The sequence below is a fragment of the Tamandua tetradactyla genome, chromosome 10 (genome assembly GCF_023851605.1).
Source record: "Tamandua tetradactyla isolate mTamTet1 chromosome 10, mTamTet1.pri, whole genome shotgun sequence".
Lineage (NCBI taxonomy): Eukaryota > Metazoa > Chordata > Mammalia > Pilosa > Myrmecophagidae > Tamandua > Tamandua tetradactyla.
The window spans coordinates 19,960,610-19,988,013 of NC_135336.1; the positions used below are offsets into that span (position 1 = coordinate 19,960,610).

The window sequence follows — 27,404 nt, forward strand, 5'->3', positions numbered from 1 at the left end:
GGATATTGAATATTTTGGGCAGCTTTAAATAAAGCGGCCACCTGAGCATGACCTGCAGATCAGACAGATATGAGAGACCAGGAATGAAACTATTTATGTTGATTTTTATGGCCTTTATAAAAACTTGCAACACTATTAGAAGACTGGGCTCTGTCAGCCATAAAAATACTCCGACATTTTTATGGCTGTTTTTCCCAGGTTCTCTTCAGTAGGGCCCTCCTCTAATCTCAAAAGAAGGAAAGATGATTGCAGGGCTGATAGGTCATTGCAATGTCTACTAGTGAATGTCCCTGAAGACCTTGGACTTACTGTCAAAGTGTTTTCATCATTTCCCCTTCACTCCTCCTCCAAACTGTTCCCCATATCATAAAGGGATTAATTGGTTCTATATTATAAATTCTTAGGGGTAGAAATCAAGATCGTCTTAAATATTATATGCCCAGTGCCTCGCAGCTAGTATATACTCGAAATAGGTAAGTGGGAAGGCAATTCACCCAACAGAGCACACCAACTGTAGATCTAGGCTCTTTAGCAGCTGCAGGCTGATACTAACTTGTGATGGATCAATATATAGCTATGACCTACAACTGAACAGGAACCCTCAGCAAAGATCTCTTCTAGCAACGCTCAAGTAGGTATTTGTGGAGAAAACACTTGAAAATATACTAAAAAGCCATTTACTTGATGAATAACATTTCAGAACAACCATACAATGGAATAATGCTCAGCAATAAAGAGGAACAAACTTGGAACTAAAGATGCTGGTTGCACAACATTGCGAATGTACTAAACGCTACTGAATTTAAAGTGGTTAATTTTGTTATGTAAACTTCATCTCAAGAAAATATATATTTATATAAAAGAACGGACTATAACAATGGCAGCAACATGGGTGAATCTCAAAATGTGCTAAGCGAAAAAAGTCAGACACATACTGTACGATTCTATTTATATTACGTTGTGGAGAACACAAAACTATATGGGGCAGAAAAGAGATCAGCAGTTGCCTAAAGATGGGGGTGGGGATCTCTGCTAGTCACCAAATATTTCCAGCTTTCTTCCTTCTTTGACATGGTAGGATGCACTTCCTCCTACTTTGCAGTTAGGTATGGCCATGTGATTTGCTTTTACCAAAAACAAATGTGACTAGAAGTGAAATGGGTCACTTCTGGGAAGACACTTTACAAGCCAGTATGTGATGTTTGCTTCTCTCTTTTTTTTTTTAATATATTTTATTTTTTTTAAATACCAAAAAACACCAAACACGAACATTCCTATTTTGATCATTCCTTTCTACATATATAATCAGTAATTCACAATATCATCACATAGTTGCATATTCATCGTCATGATCATTTCTTGAAACATTTGTATCTATTCAGAAAAATAAAACGAAAACAGAAAAAAAATGTGTAGATACCATACCCCGTACCACTCCCCTTCACCGATCACCAGCATTTCAAACTAAATTTATTTTAACATTTGTTCCCCCATTATTTATTTTTATTCCATATGTTCTACTTGTCTGTTGACAAGGTAGATAAAAGGAGCATCAGACACAAGGTTTTCACAATCACACTGCCACACTGTGAAAGCTATATCATTATACAATCATCTTCAAGAAACATGGCTACTGGAACACAGTTCTATACTTTCAGGCAGTTCCCTCCAGCCTCTCCATTGATGTTTGCTTCTCTTGCTTCAGCAATCACAGAAGTAATTTGTTGGGATGTAGCTACTGTTGGCCTGAAGCTAACATGGCCCCTTGCTGACTGGGGTTGGGCATGTGTGAGACACTTTTGTTGGGTTAAGGCACTGAGGTTTAGGGGCTGTTTGTTAAGCTAGGTAGTAGAGCTTACTAAAGGCAATATTAGTTACTGCACTTGATGTGAATTGCTTGATTGTTCAACGCCAGGGAGCATTAATGTTTATTGTTGAAGTTCCTCAACTAAGTTGTTTTAAGTTTTTGTTTGTTTTTCCAACAAGGAGAGACACTCATTCAATGTATAATGTCTGTTGTGTGAGGCTTTGCAATATGGATGGGCTTAAACGAGAATGACTTCAATTTGAATCTTGCCTCTACCACTTATTAGCTGTGCTACCTTGATGAATTTCTTAACCAATCTGATCATCAATCCTCCTTTTTAGAGTGGAAATGATGATAGTACCTAATTCCGAGTTATGTTGAGGAATTAAGTGATAGCATCCATCTAGAGTGTATCTAAATGTTAGGATGTATCAAAGCTCTGGGCCTGGCATGAAGCAGACATTGAATGTGTATTAGGCTCTTTGGTCGGCATAGTTAAAGTAGCTGTCTTGTCATATATGTAAAACAAGAATGTTAATGCTTCTGCCCTGCCCTTCCTGTTTACTTCACAGGTGATAATTCTGTTGTAAGGCATTATCACTATGACACTAGTATTGAACTGGACAATACACCATCATTTTATAATCCATGTCGAATGTGATCTATATTTAGCCTGATGATAACTGGGCTGATTGAGGAACAAAGTCTATTTCTCCTGTATCTCCATACCCATTACTCCCAATTGTGTAACATCTTCTCCCTCACTTCCTTGTTGACAGGTTCCCGCCTCTCGCTGAGGTTAATTCCTTCCTAAAGTCCAAGGAACCAGGATATAGTCAATTTAACCTGGGAAAATAAGAACAGCTTTCAACTCTACTCATAAAACCATAGGATGGGAGAGCTGGAAGGCATTTTAGAAGATCATCTAGGCCATTGGTTTTCAAATCCTGTCCATAGGGACATAGGAGGTCCTGGTCCAGGAAGAAGCTTATCACTGGTCTGAGGCCAGATACATAAATCATAGCAAGTTTTCCAAAAAGCTAAATGTACTCAATTTAAGGGTTATCTCATTATTATGAGACAATGTCCTTTCTACTTTTTTTGGTTATAAAGACGTACTTTATTTTATGAAACAATGGTGATGGCAGTTCCATTTATTTATATTTTAATGTCAATGCTTAGCAAGATTAAAGCTAGCATCTCTATATCAGTCCTCTCCACAATTAATTTTTTTAGACATATCACTAGTTTTCTTTTTAAAAAACTTTCTACTTTAAAATAATTTCAAACTTACAGGACAGCTGCAAAAATAATATAGCTCCTTTACAAAAGACCTTCAACATACCTCCACCTCCACCAACACACAGATCCACCAACCTCAGCATTTTGCCTCTCCTGTCACATCATGCCATCTGTCCATGCACCATCTCTCCACTGTCCATTGAATGAGAGTAATCACATTCACAGTGGTTCAGTGCCTTCATGACCAGCCATTACTATTACTTTCCCATTACCCTAAACAGAAACCTGACACTCATTTTGCATTGACTCCCCATTTTCCCTGCTCCTGCCTCCACTTCTGGTAACCTGTACTCTACTTTCTGTTTCTATAAATTTGCATATTCTGTAATAATTTTGTTGTGGTTACCATTGGACTTAAATTTAACATCCCAAATCTATAATAATCATGTTTGCTTTGACAACTTAACTTTAATAGTATATATAAACCATGTTCCTATATCCTTCTGTCTACCTATTTTATGTAGTTCTTTTCACAAATTACATATTTACACATTATGAGTCCAAAACCATTGATATATCATTACATTTTATGCATTTACCTTTTAGATCCTGTAGGAAGTAAAAAGTGGAGTTAGAAATTAAAAATGTATGGGTATTGTTTTAGCTTGCTAGCTGCCAGAGTGCAATATACCAGAAACGGAATGGCTTTTAAAAAGGGGAATTTAATAAGTTACAAGTTTATAGTTCTAAGGCTGAGAAAATGTCCCAATTAAAACAAGTCTATAGAAATGTCCAATTTAAGGCATCCAGGTTCAAGAAGGCCAACGATATTCAATGTTTCTCTCAGCTAGAAGGACACATGGCAAACATGGAGGCATCTGCTGGTTTGCTCCTGGCTTCCTGTTTCATGAAGCTCCCTGGGAGGAATTTTCCTTCTTCATCTCCAAAGGTCTCTGGCTGGTGGACTCTCTACTTCTTGTGGCTATGTCGTTCTCTGCTCTCTCAGAATCTCTCACATTCTCTAAAATGTTTTCTCTTTTATAGGATTCCAGTAAACTAATCAAGACCCACCCAATGGTTGGAGACATATCTCCACTTCATCCAGTTTAACAACCACTCTTGATAAAGTCACATCTCCAGGGAGATGATCTAATTACAGTTTCAAGCATACAGTACTGAATAGAGACTAGAAGAAACAGCTGCCTTTACAGAATGGGATTAGGATTAAAACATGGCTTTTCTAGGGTACATGCATCCTATCAAACCAGCACAGGTATTAATATTAATATTGATATTTACTCATGTCATTCTCTTACCAGAGATCTTTACTTCTTCATGTGAGTTCAGTCAGTTGTCAAGTGTCCTCCCGTTTCAACCTGCAGGCCTTCTTTTAGCATTTCTAGGAGGGCTGGTCCTACTGGTAATGAAGTCCCTCAACTTTTGTTGATTGGGAATGTTTTAATCACTCCTGCATTTTTGTTGTTGTTGTTGTTTTAACATTTTTTTAAATTGTGAAATATAACATATATACAAACAAGCAATAAATTTTCAAGTACATTTTAAAAGTAGTTATAGAGCAGATTTTAAAGTTTGGTATGGGTTGTAGTTCATGATTTTTCATTTTTTCTTCTAACTGCTCCAAGACACTGGAGACCAATAGAAATATCAATATAAATGATTCAGCAGTCATACTCATTTGTTAAATCCTATCTTCTCTGTTATGCTACTCCTTCTGTTTAAATAACGTGTATATATAAAAGCAATAAATTTCAAACTACATCTCAACAGTTAGTTATAGAACAGATCTTATAGTTTGGTATGGGTTAAAATTCCATAATTTTAGGTTTTTACTTCTAGCTGCTGTAAGATACTGGAGACTAAAAGAAATATCAGTATAATGATTCAGCACTCACACTCATTTGTTAAACCCTACCTTTTCTGTATAACTTCACCATCTCCTTTGATCTTTCTCCCACTCTTTAGGGGTATTTGGGCTATGCCCATTCTAACTTTTTCATGTTGGAAGGGGCTGTCGAGAATATGACTCCTTCATTTTTCAAAGACAGTTTTGTTGGATCTAGAAGTCTTGGGTGACAATTTTTTGCTCTCCGCATCTTAAATATGCCATCCTACTGCCTTCTTGTCTCCAACGCTTCCAGTGAGAAATTGACTATTTTATTGAGATTTCCTTGTGTGACACAGTACTTCTTTTTTGCAGCTTTCAAAATTCTCTCTTGATCTATGGCATTCAACAGTTTGATTATAGCATGGCACAGTGTGCATCTATTTGGGTTTATCCTGTTTGCAGTTTGTTGAGTATCTTGGAGGTTCATATTTGTGTCTTTTGTTAAATTTGAGACGTTTTCTGCCATTATTTCTTTGAATAGTCTCTCTGCCACTTTCTTCTGCTTCTGAACTCACACAATGTTTATATTTGTGTGCTTGATGGCGTTCCACAGATTCCTCAGGTTCTGTTCACTTTACTTCATTCTTTTTCCTTTCTGTTCCTCAGCATGAATGATTTCAATTATCTTCAAGTTTTCTGATACTTTCTTCTGTCAGCTCCAACTGAAAGTAGCCTTCAGAGACTTTGCTGCTGAAACCCTCTAGGGAATTTTAAGTTTCTGTTACTGTGGTCTTCAGCTCTATCTGTTTCCTTTTCATAATTTCCATCTGTCTATTGATAGTCTCTTTGTGTTCCTCTATCATTGTCCTGATTTCCTTTAATTCTTTGTCTACATCTTCCTTTGGCTCTTTGTGCATATTTAGTATCACTTTTTTTTTTTAATACTCTTTGTCTGAAATATCTTAGATCTGTCCCTCCTCATTGATAGGTTCTAGTGCTTTAATCGTCTCCTTTTCCAGGGCCATCACTTCCAATTTCTTTGTATGTTTTGTAATCTTCTGTTGAAACCTGGGCTTTTTGATATTTCAGTATGTTATCATAAAAATTTCTACTCTGAAGTATCTGTCCCTTAAGATTATATCTGTCTAGTGTTATGATAGAATGACAGAGCTTTCCTTGATTTTTATGAGCTACAAAAGGAGGGGGGAGGAAGAAAGAAAATATCTTACCCAGTCTTTGCCGATTAACCTGTGCAAATCCTCTCCTTCAGGACTTATCTATACAATGAGTTTGGAGAATAGTTCCAGGCCAGTGCATATGAGACTTTTTGATCCTTTTTGCTCATGCATCTTGTCTTGGGCATGTGTGTGTGGCCCTAAGAATTCCCCTGTTTACACAGTTTTGAATGTCTCCTCTTCCCCAGAAAATATTTTCCTCACAGTTGCAGGCACTGCACTGCATGCCCTACAGCCACATATCCTTTGCCCCAGGCAGTGCATCTTGACCACTCTTCCACAGCATTCTGTAGGAGAGCTTGGTGAGCTGCTTTCTACATGCAGGACAGTTTCTGGGACAGCGAGTCTCTTAGGCCACCACCAGACAGCTTGGGTCAGACTACATGTTCCCAGAGTATGCACAAGGATTACACTGCTCCCTCTGGAACTGGGAACAGACACCTGAACCGAGATAGTAGACCAGCTCTGTGCTGAGCTGATGAAGTGCTTAACAGGGTCCTACCACTTTTAAGTGACCTTTTTCTTGATGCAGCACTTGCCCTGTTACTACATTTAACGTTTTTTGAAGCTTTTAAAAAGATGTTTCTGCCACTTCTTGCTAGTTTGTCAAAGCTTCTTTGGTAGGATGGTATCAGAAAGCATCTCACTCTTCCATCTTGGTGGAAGTCTTGACAAATCTTTGTGATACCTCACACTTAATTGTGGGTTTTTTCCCTATTTTTAAAATTAGGTTATAGAGGGCCAATATGGTGGCTTAGCGAGAGGTGGGATTTAGTTCATCCTCCAGAGCAGCAAATAAATAGCCAGGAACAGTACAGAATTATTGCTGGGTCCACATCGGTGACCTGACACACAGCATACCCCAGTCTGGATCAGCTGGACTGGCTGTGAGCCCACCCAGAACCATGAGCTCCCCAAGCTGTGGCAGCCAGCACCCTTCCCCCAAAGGCTGCTTCCCAGAGGGGAAAGGAAAGAGAGTTTACCAGCAGCAGGGGCTGAGTGCAACCAAACTCCAATTGTGGAATTAATTCACAGATTCTGACTACTAAAAATAGGCCCCTAGCTCAGCTGAACCTTGAGTAAAAGCAGAGGTCGCCTGTTTGTGCCCCAGCGTAGAGGGGGCAGGGCTGACGGAAAAAGAAGTAAAAAAAAAAAAACAGGTTTTTTTTTTTGGATTTGAAAAGGTCTGGGCCTTGAAGGAAAGGAGGGAGCACATAGGACCTGGAGATACACAGAGCAACGTACCAACTTAAGCTCTTGATTAGCAAACCCGAGGAATGGGGGTCCTGCTCTGAAAAGGATTTTTCTCTTTCATTTTGGTGGCTGTGTTTGTACAGCTTGACTGCTTTTGGATACAAGGTTTCTTGGGCTCCACTGCCTCAGGAATAGGTAGAATTAAGCTTGTTTGAGTATTTATCTGGAGCCTATACCTTCTCCAGCAGAGGGGTGAGGCCCAGCTCGGGTGGATTCCCTCCCTCAAGGAGTTCAGACCCCAGGGTCTGGAAAAGTGAAGCTATTAAAACCAGACTATAACCTCTCTCTGTCTCCACCATGCCTCCAGCAGGGAGAGTCTGCTGAAGTTAAAGGTACCACATCATCTTATGCTGGTGGGACCTGCAGGCAGATAAGCACCACATACTGGGCAGGATAAGAAAAACACAGTGTCCAGAGACTTCATAAGAAAGCCTTTCGCCGGACTTTAAGGCATATTATGAAGCCACAGTGGTCAAAACAGCATGGTATTGGCATAAAGATAGATATATCGACCAATGGAATCGAATAGAGTGCTCAGATATAGACCCTCTCATCTACGGACATTTGATCTTTGATAAGGCAGTCAAGCCAACTCACCTGGGACAGAACAGTCTCTTCAATAAATGGTGCCTAGAGAACTGGATATCCATATGCAAAAGAATGAAAGAAGACCCATATCTCACACCTTATACAAAAGTTAACTCAAAATGGATCAAAGATCTAAACATTAGGTCTAAGACCATAAAACAGTTAGAGGAAAATGTAGGGAGATATCTTATGAAACTTACAATTGGAGGCGGTTTTATGGACCTTAAACCTAAAGCAAGAGCACTGAAGAAGGAAATAAATAAATGGGAGCTCCTCAAAATTAAACACTTTTGTGCATCAAAGAACTTCATCAAGAAAGTAGAAAGACAGTCTACACAATGGGAGATAATATTTGGAAATGACATATCAGATAAAGGTCTAGTATCCAGAATTTATAAAGAGATTGTTCAACTCAACAACAAAAAGACAGCCAACCCAATTACAAAATGGGAAAAAGACTTGAACAGACACCTACCAGAAGAGGAAATACGGATGGCCAAGAGGCACATGAAGAGATGCTCAATGTCCCTGGCCATTAGAGAAATGCAAATCAAAACCACAATGAGATATCATCTCACACCCACCACAATGGCCATTATCAACAAAACAGAAAATGACAAGTGCTGGAGAGGATGCGGAGAAAGAGGCACACTTATTCACTGTTGGTGGGAATGTCAAATGGTGCAACCACTGTGGAAGGCAGTTTGGCGGTTCCTCAAAAAGCTGAATATAGAATTGCCATACGACCCAGCAATACCATTGCTAGGTATCTACTCAAAGGACTTAAGGGCAAAGACACAAACGGACATTTGCACACTAATGTTTATAGCAGCGTTATTTACAATTGCAAAGAGATGGAAACAGCCAAAATGTCCATCAACAGAAGAATGGCTAAACAAACTGTGGTATATACATACGATGGAATATTATGCAGCTTTAAGACAAGATAAACTTATGAAGCATGTAATAACATGGATGGACCTAGAGAACATTATGCTGAGTGAATCCAGCCAAAAACTAAAGGACAAATACTGTATGGTCCCACTGATGTGAATGGACATTCGAGAATAAACTTGGAATATGTCATTGGTAACAGAGTCCAGCAGGAGTTAGAAACAGGGTAAGATAATGGGTAATTGGAGCTGAAGGGATACAGACAGTGCAACAGGACTAGATACAAAAGCTCAAAAATGGACAGCACAATAATACCTAAGTGTAAAGTAATCATGTTAAAACACTGAATGAAGCTGCATCTGAGCTATAGGTTTTTTTTGTTTTGTTTTTTTTGTTTGTTTTTTACTATTATTATTACTTTTATTTCTTTTCTCTATATTAACATTCTATATCTTTTTCTGCTGTGTTCTAGTTCCTCTAAACCGATGCAAATGTACTAAAAACGATGATCATGCATCTATGTGATGATGTTAAGAATTACTGATTGCATATGTAGAATGGTATGATTTCTAAATGTTGGGTTAATTTCTTTTTTTTCCATTAATTAATAATTAAAAAAAAGTTCAAAAAAATATATATAGGGCAGGCCACGGTGGCTCAACAGGTAAGAATGCTTGCCTGCCATGCCCGAGGACCCGGGTTTGTTTCCCGGTGCCTGCCCATGTTAAAAAAAAAAAAAAAAAAATATATATATATATATATATATATATATATATATATATATATAAAAAGAAAGCCTTTTAATCTTCCGAGTCTCAACCTCAGGGAAAACTGATGCAGGTGACTCTTTCCTCCTGACAGGAGGTCAATTTGGTCTGGGAAAATCTGACTGGGGTCTATAATACCTAAGTAGACTCTCCTAAGGGGGGAAAAAATGTACCATATGGGCAGGGCAAGAACAAGAAATAAGAACTGAAAAAGTGCTCAGTTAAACAAAACCTAAGCTAGTGGTTCAGAATGAGTAGAACTGAATGTCAAAGAACAGATAGAAAACAAAGTCATCCAGCAAGAAAATCCTAGGTAAAAAAAGTGAAAACAATCTCCAGAATAATTAAGGTAATTAAATGCCTAGATGCCAGCAAAAAATAATGAATCATACTAGGAAAATTGAAGATACAGCCCAGTCAAAGGAAAACCGACAATTCAAATGAGATACAGAAATTGAAACATCTAATTCAGAATGTTCAAACAGACATGGAGAACCTCATCAAAAATCAAATCAATGAATGGAGGGAGGATATAAAGAAGGCAAGGAATGAACAAAAAGAAGAAATTTTAAGTCTGAAAAAACAAATCACAGAACTTATGGGAATGAAAGGCACAGTAGAAGAGATGAAAAAAAACAGTGGAAACCTACAACATCAGATTTCAAGAGGCAAAAGATAGGATTAGTGAACTGGAGGACGGTACGTCTAAAATCTGACAGGCAAAAGAAAATAAAGAGAAAAGAATGGAAAAATATGAGCAGGGACTCAGGGAATTGAATGACAACATGAAGCACACAAATATAAGTATTGTGGGTGTCCCTGAAGAAGAAGAGAAGGGAAAAGGAGGAGAAAAACTAATGGAAGAAATTATCACTGAAAATTTCCCAACTCTCATGAAAGACTTAAAATTACAGAACTAAGAAGTGCAGTTTACCCCAAACAGAATTGATCCAAATAGATGTGCTCCAATACATTTCCTAATCAGAATGTCAGATGTCAAAAAGAAAGAGAGAATCTTGAAAGCAGCAAAAGAAAAGCAATTCATCATGTACAAGGGAAGCCCAATAAGACTATGTGTAGATTTCTCAGCAGAAACTATGGAGGCGAGAAGACAGTGGGATATATTTAAATTACTAAAGGAGAAAAACTGCCCACCAGGAATTCTATATCCAGCAAAATTGTCCTTCAAAAATGAGGGGGAAATTAAAACATTTTCAGACAAAAAAATTACTGAGAGAATTTGTGACTGAGACCGGCTCTATAAGAAATATTAAATGGAGCACTAGAGTCAGATACAAAGCGACAGGAGAGAGAGGTGTAGAGAAGAGTGTAGAAATGAAGACTATCAGTAAATGTAAAAAGAAGGAAAATTAGATATGACTTATAAAATCCAAAAGGCAAAATGGTAGAAGAAAGTATGGCCCATATAGTAATAACACTAAATGTTAGTGGATTAAATTCCCCAATCAAAAGACATAGACTGGCAGAATGGATTAAAAAGCAGGACCCATCAAGATGGCGGCTTAACAATGTGCACGTTTTAGTTCGTCCTCCAGAACAACTACTAAATAACCAGAAACAGTACACAACAGCTCCCGGGGCCACGTCAGTGACCAGACACACAGCGTACCCCAGTCTACACCAGCTGGACTGGCTGCAAGCACCCCCCCAAACCGTGAGTTCCCAAAGCTGTGGTGGCCAATGCCCCTCCCCAACAGGCCGCTTCCCAGAGGGGAAAGGAAAGGACTTTACCAGCAGCAGGGACTGGGCACAATCAAACACCAATTGTGGAACTAATTAACAAATTCTGACTACTAAAAATAGGCCCCCAGCTTAGGTGAACCCAATCAAAGCGGAGGTTGCTCATTTTTGCCCCAGTGCCAAGGGGGCAGGACTGACAGAAAAAGGGGGGAAAAAAAGAAGGAAACAGAGGTTTTTGTGGCTGTGTATCTACAAAGGCTTGACTGCCTCTAGATACAGCAGCAGGCCTTTTCAGGCTGCAACTGCTCCAGGCATAGGCAGAAGTGAGCTCTTTTTGGGGCTTGTCTGGAGCCTGTGCCTTCCCCAGGGGAGGTGTGAAGCCCCACCCAGGTGGAATCCCTCCATCAAGGAATTCAGACCCCAGGGCTTGGTAATTTGAAGCCATTAAAACCAGCCTACAACCTCTCTTCTGTCTCCACCACGCCCCCAGCAGGGAGAGTCTGCCAAAGTTAAAGGGACCGCATCATCTTATGCTGGTGGGACCTGCAGTCAGACAAGCGCCACATACTGGGCAGGATAAGAACAACAGAGCCCAGAGACTTCACAGGAAGGTCTTTCAACCTGCTGGGTCTCACCCTCGGGGAAAACTGACGCAGGTAACTCTTTCCTCCTGAGAGGAGGCCAGTTTCGTCTGGGAAAATCTGGCTGGGGTCTATAACATCTAAGTAGACCCTTCTAAGTGTGTGTGTGGGGGAAGGTACCACACAAGCAGGGCAAGAAACAAGAAAACAAGAGCTGAAAAATTCTCCTCTGTTAAACAAAACTTAAGCTAAAGGTCCAGATAAAGCTGAACGGAATGTCAAAGAACAGATAGACAACAAATTCACCCAGCAAGAAAGCCTAGATAAAAGAAGTGAAAGCAATCTCCAGAATAAACTAATTAAGGTAATTAAATGCCTAGATGCCAGCAAAAAATAACAAATCACACTAGGAAAATTGAAGATATGCCCCAGTCAAAGGAACGAACCAACAATTCAAATGACATACAGGAGCTGAAACAACTAATTCAGAATATACGAACAGACATGGAAAACCTCATCAAAAACCAAATCAGTGAATTGAGGGAGGATATAAAGAAGGCAAGGAAAGAACAAAAAGAAGAAACTGAAAGTCTGAAAAAACAAATCACAGAACTTATGGGAATGAAAGACACAATAGAAGAGATGAAAAACACAATGGAAACCTACAATGGTAGATTTCGAGAGTCAGAACATAGGATTTCAAAACTGGAGGATGGAACATCTGAAATCCGACAAGACACAGAAACTATAGGGAAAAAAAATGGAAAAATATGAGCAGGGACTCAGGGAATTGAAAGACAATATGAAGCACATGAATATACGAGTTGTGGGTGTCCCAGAAGGAGAAGAGAAGGGAAAAGGAGGAGAAAAACTAATGGAGGAAATTATCACTGAAAATTTCCCAACTCTTATGAAAGACTTAAAATTACAGATCCAAGAAGTGCAGCGTACCCCAAAGAGAATAGATCCAAATAGACATAATCCAAGACATTTAATAATCAGAATGTCAGAGGTCAAAGAGAAACAGAGGATCTTGAAAGCAGCAAGAGAAAAGCAATCCATCACATACAAGGGAAGCCCAATAAGTCTATGCGCATATCTCTCAGCAGAAACCATGGAGGCAAGAAGACAGTGGGATAATATATTTAAATTATTAAAAGAGAAAAACTGCCAACCCAAAATTCTATATCCAGCAAAATTGTCCTTCAAAAATGAGGGAGAAATTAAAACATTTTCAGACAAAAAATCACTGAGAGAATTTGTGACCAAGAGACCAGCTCTGCAAGAAATACTAAAGGGAACACTAGAGACAGATATGAAGACAGAAGAGAGAGGTGTGGAGAAGAGTGTAGAAAGGAAGACTATGAGTAAAGGTAAAAAGAAGGAAAATTAGATATGACATATAAAATCCAGAAGGCAAAATAGTAGAAGAAAGTACTACCCATGCAGTAATAACACTGAATGTTATTGGATTAAACTCTCCAATCAAAAGACATAGTCTGGCAGAATGGATTAAAAAACAGGACCCATCTATATTCTGTCTCTACTCAAAGGACACGAGGCCAAGGACACAAATGGACATTTATACACCAATGTTTATAGCAGCATTATTAACAATTACCAAGAGATGGAAACAGCCAAAATGTCCATCAACAGACAGTTGGCTAAACAAACTGTGACATTTACATAAGATGGAATATCATGCAGCTGTAAGACAGAATAGAGTTATGAAGTATGTAACAACATGAATGGACCCTAAGGACATTATGCTGAGTGTGATTAGCCAGAAAAAAAAGGACAAATACTGAAATACTGTATGGTCTCACTGACATGAACTGGCATTAGTGAATAAACTTGGAATATTTTCTTGGTAACAGAGACCATCAGGAGATAGAAATAGGGTAAGATATTGGGTAATTGGAGCTGAAGGGATACAGATTGTGTAACAGGACTGAATATAAAAACTCAGAAATGGACATCACAATACTACTTAACTGTAATGTAATTATGTTAAAACACTGAATGAAGCTGAATGTAAGAATGATAGAGGGAGGAGGGCTGGGGACATAAATGAAATCAGAAAGAAAGATAGATGGTAAAGATCGAGATGGTATAATCTAGGAATGCCTAGAGTGTATAATAATAGTGAAATGTACAATGTACAAATTTTAAAAATGTTTTTGCATGAGGAAGAACAAAGGAATGTCATTATTGCAGGGTGCTGAAAATAGATGATAATTAATACTTTAATATGTCACCTTATGTGTGACAAAATTTGTATTTTGACTAGTGCATTTCCTAATATAACTTATGTACATAGTTTGCTTGAACACCGTAAGTACTTGGAATCTCAGGTAGGACATGAGATTTTGTTGGTTTGTCCAGAGTGATGCCCCGATAAATCCCAGAGTGATTAGATCAGTGAGTGGAAAAGTATTTGCAAGCTCCCTTCAGGGAATGGTGAGAGTGGGGAGAAATTCAACTTCCCCAAGTTGAATTCTTGATATTCTCACAAGCAGTGTGGGCAACCAAAGCTATAGGCTGAGCCCCCAGTCTTGGGGTTTGTTCATATGAAACTTAACCCCACAAAGGATAGGTCAAGTCTACTTAAAGTTTAGGCCTAAGAGTCACCCCCAAGAGAGCCTCTTTTGTTGCTCAGATGTGGCCTCTCTCTCCAGCCAACACGACGAGCAATCTCACCACCCTCCCCCTCTCTGTGTGGGACATGACTCCCAGGGATGTGGACCTTCCTAGCAACGTGGGACGGAGATCCTGGAATGAGCTGAGACTCAGCATCAAGGGATTGAGAAAAACCCTAGAATGAGCTGAGAATTAACATCAAGGCATTGAGAGAACCTTCTCGACCAAAGGGGGAAGTGTGAAATGAGAGTAAGTGTCAATGGCTGAGAGATTCCAAACAGAGTTGAGAGGTTATCCTGGAGGTTATTCTTATGCATTAAGTAGATATCACCTTGTTGTTCAAGATGTAGCGGAGAGGCTGGAGGGAACTGCCTGAAAATGTAGAGCTGTGTTCCAGTAGCCATGTTTCTTGATGATGATTGAACAATGATATAGCTTTCACAGTGAGACTCTGTGAATGTGAAAACCTTGTGTCTGATGCTCCTTTTAGCTACTATATCAACAGAAGAGTAGAACATATGGAATAAAAATAAATAATAGGGGGAACAAATGTTAAAATAAATTTAGTTTGAAATGCTAGTGGTAAATGAAAGTGAGGGATAAGGGGTATGGTATGTATAATCTTTTTTCTCTCTTATTGTTTTATTTCTTTTTCTGTTGCCTTTTTATTTCTTTTTCTAATTCGATGCAAATGTTCTAAGAAATGATGAATATGCAACTATGTGATGATATTAAGAATTACTGATTGTATATATAGAATGGAATGATATCTTAATGTTTTGTTTGTTAATTTTTTTAATTAAAAAAAGTTAAAACAAAAAATAAACAACAACAACAAAAAAGCAGGACCCTTCTATATGCTTTCTACAGGAAACACATCTTAGACCCAAGGATAAACATAGGTTAAAAGTGAAAGGTTGGGAAAAGATCTTCCATGCAAATAACAATCAGAAAATAGCAGGAGTAGCTATAATAATATCCAACAAATTACACTTCAAATGTAATACAGTTAAAAGAGACAAAGAAGGACACTATGTATTAATAAAAGGAACAATTCAGCAAGAAGATATAACAATCATAAATATTTATGCACTGAGCCAGAATACTTCAAAATACTTGCAGCAAATACTGAAAACACTGAAAAGATAAATAGATACATCTACTATAAGAGTTGGAGACTTCAAGTCCCCACTCTCATCAATGGACAGAACATCTAGACAGAGGATCAATAAAGAAACAGAGAGGTTGAATAATGCAATAAATGAGCTAGACTTAACGGACGTTTATGGAACATTAGATGCCACAATAGCAGGATATACCTTTTTCTCAAGTGCTCATGGATCATTCTCAAGGATAGATCATATGCTGGGTTACAAAGCAAGTCTCAATTAATTTAAAAAGATTGAAATCATACAAAACACTTTCTTAGATCATAAAGGAATGAAGTTGGAAATCAATAATAGGCAGAGTGCCTGAAAATTCACAAAAATATGGAGGTTCAGCAACACACTCTTAAAACAACCAATGGGTCAAGGAAGAAATTACAAGAGGAATCAGTAAATATCTCGAGGCAAATGAAAATGAAAACACGATATATCAAAATTTATGGGATGCAGCAAAGGCAGTGGTAAGAGGGAAATTTATTGCCCTAAATGCCTTTATCAAAAAAAGAAGGAGCAAAAATTGAAGAATTAACTGTCCACTTGGAAGAACTAGAGAAAGAACAGCAAATTAACCCCAAAGCAAGCAAAAGGAAAGAAATAATGAAGATTAGAGCAGAAGTAAATCAAATTGAGAACATGAAAACAATAGAAAATCAACAAAAACAGGAGTTGGTTCTATGAGAAAATCAATAAGATTGATGGACCCTTAGTGAGGTTGACAAAAAGAAGAGAGAGGATGCAAATAAATAAGATCAGAAATGGAAGAGAAGACATAATCACTGACCCCACAGAAATAAAGGAAGTAATGAGAGGATACTATGAACAACTTTTTGCTAATTAACTCGACAATGTAGATGAAATGGACAACTTCCTATAAAGTCATGAACAACCACCATTGACTCGAGAAGAAATAGATGACCTCAACAAACCAATCATAAGTAAAGAAATTGAATCAGTCATTAAGACACTCCCCAAAAAGAAAAGTCTAGGACAAGATGGCTTTACATGTGAATTCTACCAAAGATTCAAGAAAGAATTTAGACCAATCCTGCTCAAAAACTGCAAAAAAAATTAAACAGGAGGGAAAGTTACTGTTCTAGTTTGCTAGCTGCCAGAATGCAATAAACCAGAAGCAGAATGGCTTTTAAAAAGGGGAATTTAACCAGTTGCTAGTTTACAGTTCTAAGGCCAAGAAAATGTCCCAATTAAAACAAGTCTATATAAGTATCCAATCAAAGGCATCCATCCAGGGAAAGATACCTTGGTTCAAGAAGGCCAACGAAGTTCAGAGTTACTCTCTCAAGTGAGAAGGCACATGGCAAACACAGTCGGGGCTTCTCTCTCAGCTGGAAGGGCACATGGTGAACACGGCATAATCTGCTAGCTTTCTCTCTGGCTTCCGGTTTCATGAAGCTCCCTGGGAGGCATTTTCCTTGTTCATCTCCAAAGGTCACCGGCTCATGGACTTTCTGCTTCGTGGTGCTGCAGCATTCTCTGCTCTCTCCAAATCTCCTTCATTTTCCAGAATGTCTCCTCTTTTATAGGAACTCCAGAAACTTATCAAGACCCACCCAAATGGGTAGAGACATGTCATCACCTAATCCAACTTAACAACCACTCTTGATTAAATCACATCTCCAAGGAGATGATCTGATTACAGTTTCAAACATACAGTATTGAATACGGATGATTCTACCTTCATGAACTGGGATTTTTATTAAAACGTGGCTTTTCTAGGGTTCATACATCCTTTATGTACAGCTACCTAACTCATTCTATGAAGCCAACATCACCCTCATACCAAAGCCAGACAAAGATATTACGAAAAAAGAAAACTACAGACCAATCTCTCTTATGAATATAGGTGCAAAAAAACTCAACAAAATTCTTGCAAATTGAATCCAACAGCATATTAAAAGAATTATATACCATGACCAAGTAGGATTCATCCCAGGTATGCAAGGATGGTTCAACATAAGAAAATCAATTAATGTAATACACCATATCAACAAATCAAAGCAGAAAAACCACATGATCATCTCGATTGATGCAGAAAAGACATTTGACAAAATTCAACATCCTTTCCTGTTGAAAACACTTCAATGGATAGGAATAGAAGGGAACTTCCACAACATGATAAAAGGAATATATGAAAAACCCACAGCTAACATCATCCTCAATGGGGAAAAACTGAAAACTTTCCCCTTAAGATCAAGAACAAGACAAGGATGTTCACTATCACCGTTGTTATTCAACATCATGTTGGAAGTTCTAGCCAGAGCAATTAGACAAGAAAAAGAAATACAAGGCATCAAAATTGGAAAGGAAGAAGTAAAATGCTCACTGTTTGCAGATAATACGATATTATATGTTGAAAACCCTGAAAAATCCACAGCAAAACTACTAGTGCTAATAAATGAGTACAGCAAAGTGGCAGGTTACAAGATGAACACTCAAAAATCTGTAGAGTTTCTATACACTAGTAATGAACAATCTGAGGAGGAAATCATGACAAAAATTCATTTATAACTGCAACCAAAAGAATAAAATATTTAGGAATAAATTTAACTAAAGAGACAAAAGACCTATACAGAGAAAACTATAAGAAATTGTTAAATCACAGAGGACCTAAATAAATGGAATGGCATACCGTGTTCATGGATTGGAAGACTAAATATAGTCAAGATGTCAATTCTACCTAAATTGATTTATAGATTCAATGCAATACCAATTAAAATCCCCAGAACTTACTTTTCAGAAATAGAAAAACCAATAACCAAATTTATCTGGAAGGGCAATGTGCTTCGAATAGCTAAAAGTATCCTGAGAAAGATAAATGAAGTTGGAGGTGTTACGCTACTGACTTTAAGGCATATTATGAAGCTACAGTGGTCAAAACAGCATGGTACTGACATAAAGATAGATATACTGACCAATGGACTCAAATAGAGTGTTCAGATATAGACCCTCTCATCTATGGACAATTCATCTTTGATAAGGCAGTCAAGCCAACTCACCCGGGACAGAACAGTCTTTTCAATAAATGCTGTGAATTTATTGTACATACATAATATCCATAGAGAACTGGATATCTACATACAAAAGAATGAAAGAGGATCCATATCTCACACCCTATACAAAAATTAACTCAAAAATGGATCAAAGACCTAAACATTAGATCTAAACCATTAAACTGATGGAAGAAAATGTAGCGAAATATCTTATAAATATTATAATAGGAGACCTTACACCCAAAGCACGATCATTGAAGAAAGAAATAAATAAATGGGAACTCCTCAAAATTAAGCACTTTTGTGCATCAAAGAACTTCAAAAAGACAGCCTACACAATGGGAGACAATATTTGGAAGCTATATATCAGATAAAGGTCTAGTATTCAGAATATATAGAGATTGTTCAACTCAACAACAAAAAGACAGACAATCCAGTTACAAAATGGGCAAAAGACTTGTACAGACACTTCTCAGAAGAGGAAATTCAAATGGCCAAAAGGCACATGAAAAGATGCTCAGCTTCCCTGGCTATTAGGGAAATGCAAATCAAAACCACAATGAGATATCATCTCACACCCACCAAAATGGCCATTATCAATAAAACAGAAAACAACAAGTACTGGAGAGGACGTGGAGAAAGAGACACACTTATCCACTGTTTGTGGGAATGTCAAATGGTACAACCGCTGTTGAAGGCACTTGGTGGTTCCTCAGGAAGCTAAATATAGAATTGCCATATGACCCGGCAATACCGTTGCTAGATATCTACTCAGAGGACATGAGGGCAAAGACACAAACAGACATTTGCACACCAATGTTTATAGCAGCATTATTTATAATTGCCAAGAGATGGAAACAGCCAAAATATCCATCAACAGACGAGTGGCTAAACAACTGTGGTATATGCATATGATGGAATATTATGGAGCCGTAAGACAGAATAAAGTTATGAAGTATGTAGCAACATGGATGGACCTTAAGGACATTATGTTGAGTGAGATTAGCCAGAAACAAAGGGACAAATAGTGTATGGTCTCATTGATATGAACTAAAATTAAATGACTGAATTTGTATAATTTCAGTTTGGAACAGAGGTCATCAGGAGATAAAAATAGGGTAGATACTGGGTAATTGGAACTGAAGTGACACAGATTGTGCAACGGGACTTGTAAAAATTCCGAAATGGATAGCATAATACTAACTAACTGTAATACAATAATGTTAGAACACTGAATGAAGCTGAATGTGAGAATGATGGAGGAGGTCTGGGGGCACAAAAGAAATCAGAAGGAAAGAGAGACAATAAAGACTGAGATGGTATAATCTAGGAATGCTTAGAGTGTATAATGATAGTGACTAAATGTACAAATTTAAAAATGTTTTGCATGAGGAAGAACAAAGGAATGTCAGTAATGCAGGGTGTTGAAAATAGATGGATATTAATATTTTAAAACTTTAACTTATGTGTGAGACTAAAGCAAAAAGTGTTTATATGGTAAAAAATTTTTTATTTCGTCTAGTGTATTTCCTAATATAATTTATGTGGACAGCTTAATTGAACACAATAAATACATGGAACTTTGAGTAGGGCATGAGATTTTGTAGGTTTGTCCAGAGTGATGCCTCGATAAATCCCAGAAGGATTTGAACAGTGAATAAAAAGTATTTGCAACGTCCCCTAGGGGGAATGGTGAGAAAGGGGAAAATTCAACTTCCCCAAATGGAGAATTCTTGATATTCCCACAAGTAGTGGGGACAACCAAAGCAATAGGCTGAGGCCCAGTCTTGGGCTTTGTTCATATGAAACTTAACCCCACAAAGGACAGGCTAAGCCTATTTAAAGTTAGGCCTAAGAGGCACCCCCAAGAGAACCTCTTTTGTGGCTCAGATGTGGCCTCTCTCTCTCAGCCAACACAACAAGCAAACTCACTGCCCTCCCCCTCTCTACATAGGACATGACTCCCAGGGGTGTGGACCTTCCTGGCAACATGGGACAGAAATTCTAGAATGAGCTGGGACTCGGCACCAAGGGATTGAGAAAACCTTCTTGACCAAAAGGGGGAAGAGAGAAATGAGACAAAATAAAGTGTCAATGGCTGAGAGATTCCAAACAGAGTTGAGAGGTTATCCTGGAGGTTATTCTTGTGCATTAAATAGATATCACCTTTTCAGTTAAGGCTTAACAGAAAGGCTGGAGGGAACTGCCATAAAATGTAGAGCTGTGTTCCAGTAGCCATATTTCTTGCAGATGATTGTATAATGATATAGTTTTCACAGTGTGATTGCGTGACTGTGAAAACCTTGTGTCTGATGCTTCTTTTATCTACCTTATGGACAGATGAGTAAAACATATGGATTAAAATTAAATCAATAATAGGGGAAACAAATGTTAAAATAAATTTAGTGGGTTGAAATGTTAGTGATGAATGAAACAGAGGGGTTAGAGGTATGGTAAGTATGAATTTTTTTCTGTTTTCTTTTTATTTCTTTTTCTGAATTTGATACAAATGTTCTAAGAAATGATCATGATGATGAATATACAACTGCGATAAAAAAGAATGTTCATATTGTATACAGATTGGGTGTATTAATAAAATGTTTTAAAAATTTACTTTGGAAAAAAATTAGGTTATAGTTTCGACATAAAAAGGAAGTCACTCTTAAGAGAGCAGAATCAGGTTAGCCTTAGACTTCACAGAAACGCTCAAAGCCAGAAGACAGTAAAGCAGTTCCTATAAAGTCATTTAATCATAAAGGTAACAGGTAGACATTGTCCATCATAAAAGACTTCATAGAACGCGGCACCTAAGAAAAACTACTCCATGGTGAAGTTCTGCCAACCGAGAGAGGCAACGAAACAGAACTTGGGAATGAAGAAGCACGATAAAAAGGGTGAGGGATTAGTATTGAATCTGTTTAGATATAGAATTAAGATTAACCAAGAAAGAATTAGATTTGAAAACTGAATATAAATGTTACTAAATCATGATAAAGTAAAAATAATAAGATCAGCAAAACAGGAGACGAGGGAGATGAGATTTCTTCCCCATATATATTTTTTACAGAGGCAGATCAAACTATACTGTTTAAAATTAAATTTTAAGTTTTTAAAAAGCATATCTCTGACTTATTACTGATTGTTTCCATTTGCTAAAGCTGCTGGAATGCAATATACCACAAATGTATTGGTCTTTATAAAGGGGATTTCTTAAGTTACAAGTTTACAGTTCTAAGTTCATGAAAATGTTCTAATTAAGGCACCAGCAAGAGGACACCTTCTCAGAGAAAAGGCAGCCAGCATCTTGAACACCTCTGTCAGCTGGAAGAAGGCACATGGCTGGCATCTTGCCCCCAGTTTGTCACTTTCAGCTTCTTGATTCCCATGGCATTCTCTCTGTAAGCATCTGTGGGTCCTTTCTTAGCTTTTGTGGGGCAAACTCTGAATTTCATTTCTTAGCTTAGCATCGCCAAACGACTGTCTCTGGTTTCATTTCTCTGCCCTCTGTGTCATCTCTGAGTTCTCTCTCATAAAGGATTCTAGGAAAGGATTAAAATCCACCTTAATAGGTGGGGTCACATCTTTATGGAAACACCTAATTAAGAGGTCCCATACAATAATAGGTCTGCCCCCATAAGATTGGATTAAAAGAACATAGCCTCTCTAGGGTATATAACAACTTCAACCAGCACAATGGTTATCATAATATTTTTGTTAATCTTGGAGGAATGTGTTTGGAACTGATAAAATTATACCTATCCATCTATTTCTCTCTCCCTATCAGTCCCTATGCATGAGAGGTTTCACATGGTACCCACAAAATATTAATGCTAGTTATTTCTGGATTTGGGGGGCTGTGGGTTTTTTTTTTCCTTATCTATGCTTTTCTGCATTACTTGAATTTATTGTAATGTGCATGGATCATTTTAATAAAAACAATATCATTCATTTACAAAATAAAATGAGAACAATAATACGAAACTTTCAAGAGATATATATAGTGCCTACCACAGTTCCTGACATACTGTAAGCACTCAGTAGATGATGATGTTATTATCATTGCTTTCCTGGGGGGAAGAAGAAGAGCTCTAAATCCTATGTGTAATACCTCCTGTATTGGTTGGCATTCTTAGTTACAGATATGAGGACCCACTCTCTTTGGTTTAAGCAGAAAAGGGACTTATTAAATGATATCAGGTGGTTGTCAAAATTTCCAGGGAAGGCTGATGGTGGATTTGAAACTCCACAGTCAGGATCAATGGCCAAATCACCCCCCACCCCGACCCTAAGGAGTATCAGTGAAGAAAACCCTACCACTGCCAGGCACAGACCCTGCAGCTCCAACCCCGGACCCCAGGTGGGATGCAGGTACCTCAGGCTCTGCTCCTGCTGAAAGCTGGTAGATGCTGCAACAAGCGCCACCAGAAAAATGGAGTCAGTCTGGTGCCTGCTTTCTTTCAGTTCTGTCTTCTCAATACGAGTCCTATCCTGGTGCCTCTGGTTTATAGTACCAATTCATAAGGCTGCATTCCAGACACAAGAGAGGCTGCAAAAGCAAGGTCTTGGCTGTTACCTTGGAGAGACAGGACTTATCAAGGGGGAGATCCCCTGTTCTAGTTTGCAAGCTGCTGGAATGCAATATACCAGAAACAGCTTTTACAAGGAGGAATTGATTAAGTTGCAAGTTTACAGTTCTAAGGCAGATGAAAATGTCCCAATTAAAGCAAGGCTATAGAAATGACCAATCTAAGGCATCCAGGGGAAAAAAATGACCAACCTTGGTTCCAGATGGCAGTATGAGGAGAAAGAGAATTCCTGTTCAACTGTGTGACCATCTCTCCCCAGGTAGTGGGAGAGAGCAGATGACACCGGTCACTCATGCAGACTTCCTGGGGCCACATCTGTGTTCCCCTACTTACTAGCTCTGTGTCGCAGGGCAAGTTGTTTTTAAACTCTTTGTGCTTCAGTTTCCTTAGATGTATTAGTAATAGATTCTACCTATGATGGTTGCCATGAGAAGAAAAGAGTCTGTCTATAAAACACAACAGTATTTTTCATGTAGTAAGTGCTATGTAAATATTTGCTGTATATAAACATTTTGTACTGCATACTGTGAACGATGCAATTGACTGGGACTTGGATTTTACAATTTATGTATCCAATTTCACATACTGCTGCTGCTTTTTTTTTTTTTTTTTTTTTAATTCCGTTTTGACAACCTCTCTAATAATAGGATAACAAGTTGGGACTCATACCATACCAAGAGGGATTCTCGCTCTTCTGTCCACCCTCCAATACCCTACCCCAGCGCTATGCTTGTGTCCAAAGAACTAAGTCATGCTAACCTTCAGGAATAATGGAGCATCTTCTCTGTCCCCTAACTGATAGTCATCATAATAAAGTAAATTCTCGTGGCGTACTATCTATAAGGTCAAAAAGCCCATTGACTTCAATGCTATTGATTCCCAAATTTCTATTATTAGTTCCTTGGTCATCACTCATCTTACTATAGACTCCTCTAGGGCTGGGACCTCAGTCTTATTTATCTTTGTTGTTGTTGCTATTAGCCATCCTAATCCCCTTCTATTAACCCTCATAGAATATATGCTTAATATTTGTAAAAGTGGCTTTCACTTCAGCCTCTCCCCACTCTGTAATGCCCAGCATGAGGCTGTGCATTTTTTCATGCATTTGGCTGAAAATAAAGTTGGCTTCTGTTCAGTTAACCTAGTCCTAAATGCCCTGTGTATATGCCAACCAGTTGACACATAAACAGGGTGCTGTGTTTATTAATAGACTATTGTGACATATACCTTAAAGCAAGGCTCAGGGCCCAAGCCTTGCAGGGCCTGTCAGCAGTAATAACTTTACGTAACTCTCGTTAGTAAAGAGATGTGGCAATATGTGGGTGATAGAACATGATGGAAAATTGATTGACTCATGGAAGATTAAAACTGGAAAGGTTAGAAATGATATCATTCAACACCTACTCCTATTTTACAGATAAGAAAATTGAAGATCTGAGAGGGAGAGAAAATTTCCCAAGGTTACGTGGCTGATTCATGGAAGGATTGGAGTTAAGAGCAGGGTCTAGACATCCAGCTTATTATGTTACCCAGGACCCCATGTTACCATGAAAATTATTCATCATAAAATCGCATCAGCAAAAAAAAAAAAAAATCGCATCAGCAAAAAAAAAAAAAATCGCATCAGCAAAAAAAAAAAAATCACATCAGCAATAGAATGCAAGGGAGAGGGCAAGGTTGGCAAATCCAGCTATGTGAATTGATGAGGCAGAGCTCCATAGTGGAGGAAGTCCCTGTGATCCTGTGAGAGGTCAAGTTGAAGTATATGGGCAGGGATGTAGAATGGACTTAGATAAGTATCCAGATCATAAAGCGAGTAGAACATGGCTTTTGGAACTGGGGATTCAATCTCAGGTCTGCCACTTATCTTCTCTGAGATCCAACTTTTTATCTGTAAAAATTGGCCCAGAACCTCACTTAACACATATATTCAACTTGAATATTATAGCACATAAGCTTCTTGCTACTTTTATTTTATTATTATTATTTTTTTGTATGCTGTATGGCAGAGGTCACATTTCATTCTTTTTCCATGTGAGTATCACCTTATTACAGCACCATTTGCTGAATTTTTGTTTGGTTGGTTTTTTTGTTTGTTTTTTTTCTTTTGTTTGTTTGGGAAGTGCATGGGCCAGGAATCCAACCCAGGTCTCTTGCATGGCAGGCGAGAATTCTACCACTGAACTACCTTTGCACCCCACTTTTATGTATTTTTAAAAAAATTTTATCATTAAGTAAAAGTCTGAACATCTTTTCCTGACTTATGTTGCCTCACAGTTTTCTCTTTTATTTCCTTAAATATATCAAATGTATACTTGTAAGGAATATGTGATAATTGCATTATCTGAATCCCTTATGGATATGTTTCTATTATCTGTTCTTTCTTTGCATTGTTGATTGTCCTTTGTCTCCTCATATGCCTGGTTATTTTAGTGAATGCTGGGTATTGGATATGAATAAATGCAGAGCTCATTAAATGAAAAAAAAATTAGCCCAGAGAACTGACTATTCAGAGTTGAGTTAAAGGAAATAGCAGGCATCTTGAAATGTTTAACCCAGCAACAGCCAAGAGCTCTGGGAGATTGTGGTTTGTGACATCCTCTAGGAGGTTAAGTCTTGTGGCTATTCTAGGAGGTTAAAGATGAGCATGTAACTCTCTGTCGATTTTTAGGATGCTTTTGGACAGAGATGAGCTCTTACTTTGGTGAGGGAACCTATGCCCATTGGACTGGTAGTCCTCTAGAGTGGCAGTTGGATCAAATCTAGTCAGTGGCCTATTTTGCTAGGGCCAGAAAACTAAGAATCATTTTCCCATTTTTAAATCATGTTAAAAACTCAAAAGAAGTTTAGTGAAATATGAAAATTATATGAAATTCAGATTTCATTGTCCATAAACAAAGTTTTAGTGGAACACAGTCACACTTACTTGTTTATGTATCGTCTAGACTGCTTTTGTGGTCCAGTAGCAGAATTTAGTATTTGCAACAGAGATTGTATGTAGGGCTCTCATCACTTCACACTGCTTCTCAGCATCCTACATATCACAGTGTCACAGTTATAACCCAACAGTGTTTCAAACGACACATGTATGGCCATATGTACTGTTTTAGGCTGTAAGCTGCCAAAATGCGATATACCAGAAACACAATGGCTTTTAAAAAGGGGAATTTATTAAGTTGCAAGTTTACAGTTCTAAGGCCATGAAAATGTCCTAACTAAGGCATCTAAGGAAAGATACCTTGATTCAAGAAAGGCGGATGGGTCCAGAACAGCTCTGTCAGCTGGAAAGGCACATGGCAACGTTTGCTAGATTTCTCTCCAGGAAACTTCAGTGGCTTCCCAGGAATCTGTCCATTCTGTCGGCTCTGTGGGTTCTGGTGGCTTTAAAGCTTTTTACAAAATGGTTCCCTCTTTAAGGGCTCCACTAAGCAACCCCACTTTGAATGGGTGGAGATGCCTCTCCATGGAAACCATCTAATCAAAAGTTACCACCTACAATTGAATGTGTAACATCTCCATGGACATAATCAAAAAGCTCTCACCCAGCAGTATTGAATGAGGATTGAAGAACCTGGCTTTTCTGGGGGTACACAACAGATTCAAACTGGCACACGTACCATAACATTTTATTTTACTTATTTATTTTATTACCAGTGCATATCTACCATGTCAAAACAAGAAAAGAAGAATCAAGTAGAATTTAAATATCACCCTGTTAAGTCACAATGAAACAGGTGCTGGCAAGGCATTGTGTTTATTATGCAATGACACTATATATGGACTAAAATAATATGGATTGTGTAAATATTACCAGACCAAGCACACAGCACAATACTCCCAGCTCACAGGAAAGCAATCGACAGATAAAATAGAACTTTTAAACTGATCTGTCTCATCACAGCAAAATTTTTTGGTGAAATTAAAAAAATGAAATTGAGGCTGGAACCAAAGTAAGTTTGCAAGCAGTTCATTTATTAACCAAGCAAGGAAAGCTATTTACAGATGAGTTAATTAAATCAGATTTGGTTGCAACAGCTGAAGAAATGGGTCCAGAGCGACTGAACTTGCTTGAGGCTGTTAGGCTTTCAG

At 38.1% G+C, this 27,404-nt stretch overlaps 1 long non-coding RNA gene across 1 annotated transcript; it reads right to left on the reverse strand.

The window, feature by feature from the left end:
• Positions 1-1,617: 1,617 nt before the first annotated feature.
• On the reverse strand, positions 1,618-24,445 carry LOC143647830 (uncharacterized). The gene is made up of 4 exons (XR_013158202.1): positions 24,075-24,445; positions 23,507-23,761; positions 23,102-23,275; positions 1,618-2,653 (listed from the first exon to the last, which is right to left on the reverse strand). It is a non-coding gene; the product is annotated as an uncharacterized LOC143647830 (long non-coding RNA).
• Between the last annotated feature and the right edge of the window lie 2,959 nt (positions 24,446-27,404).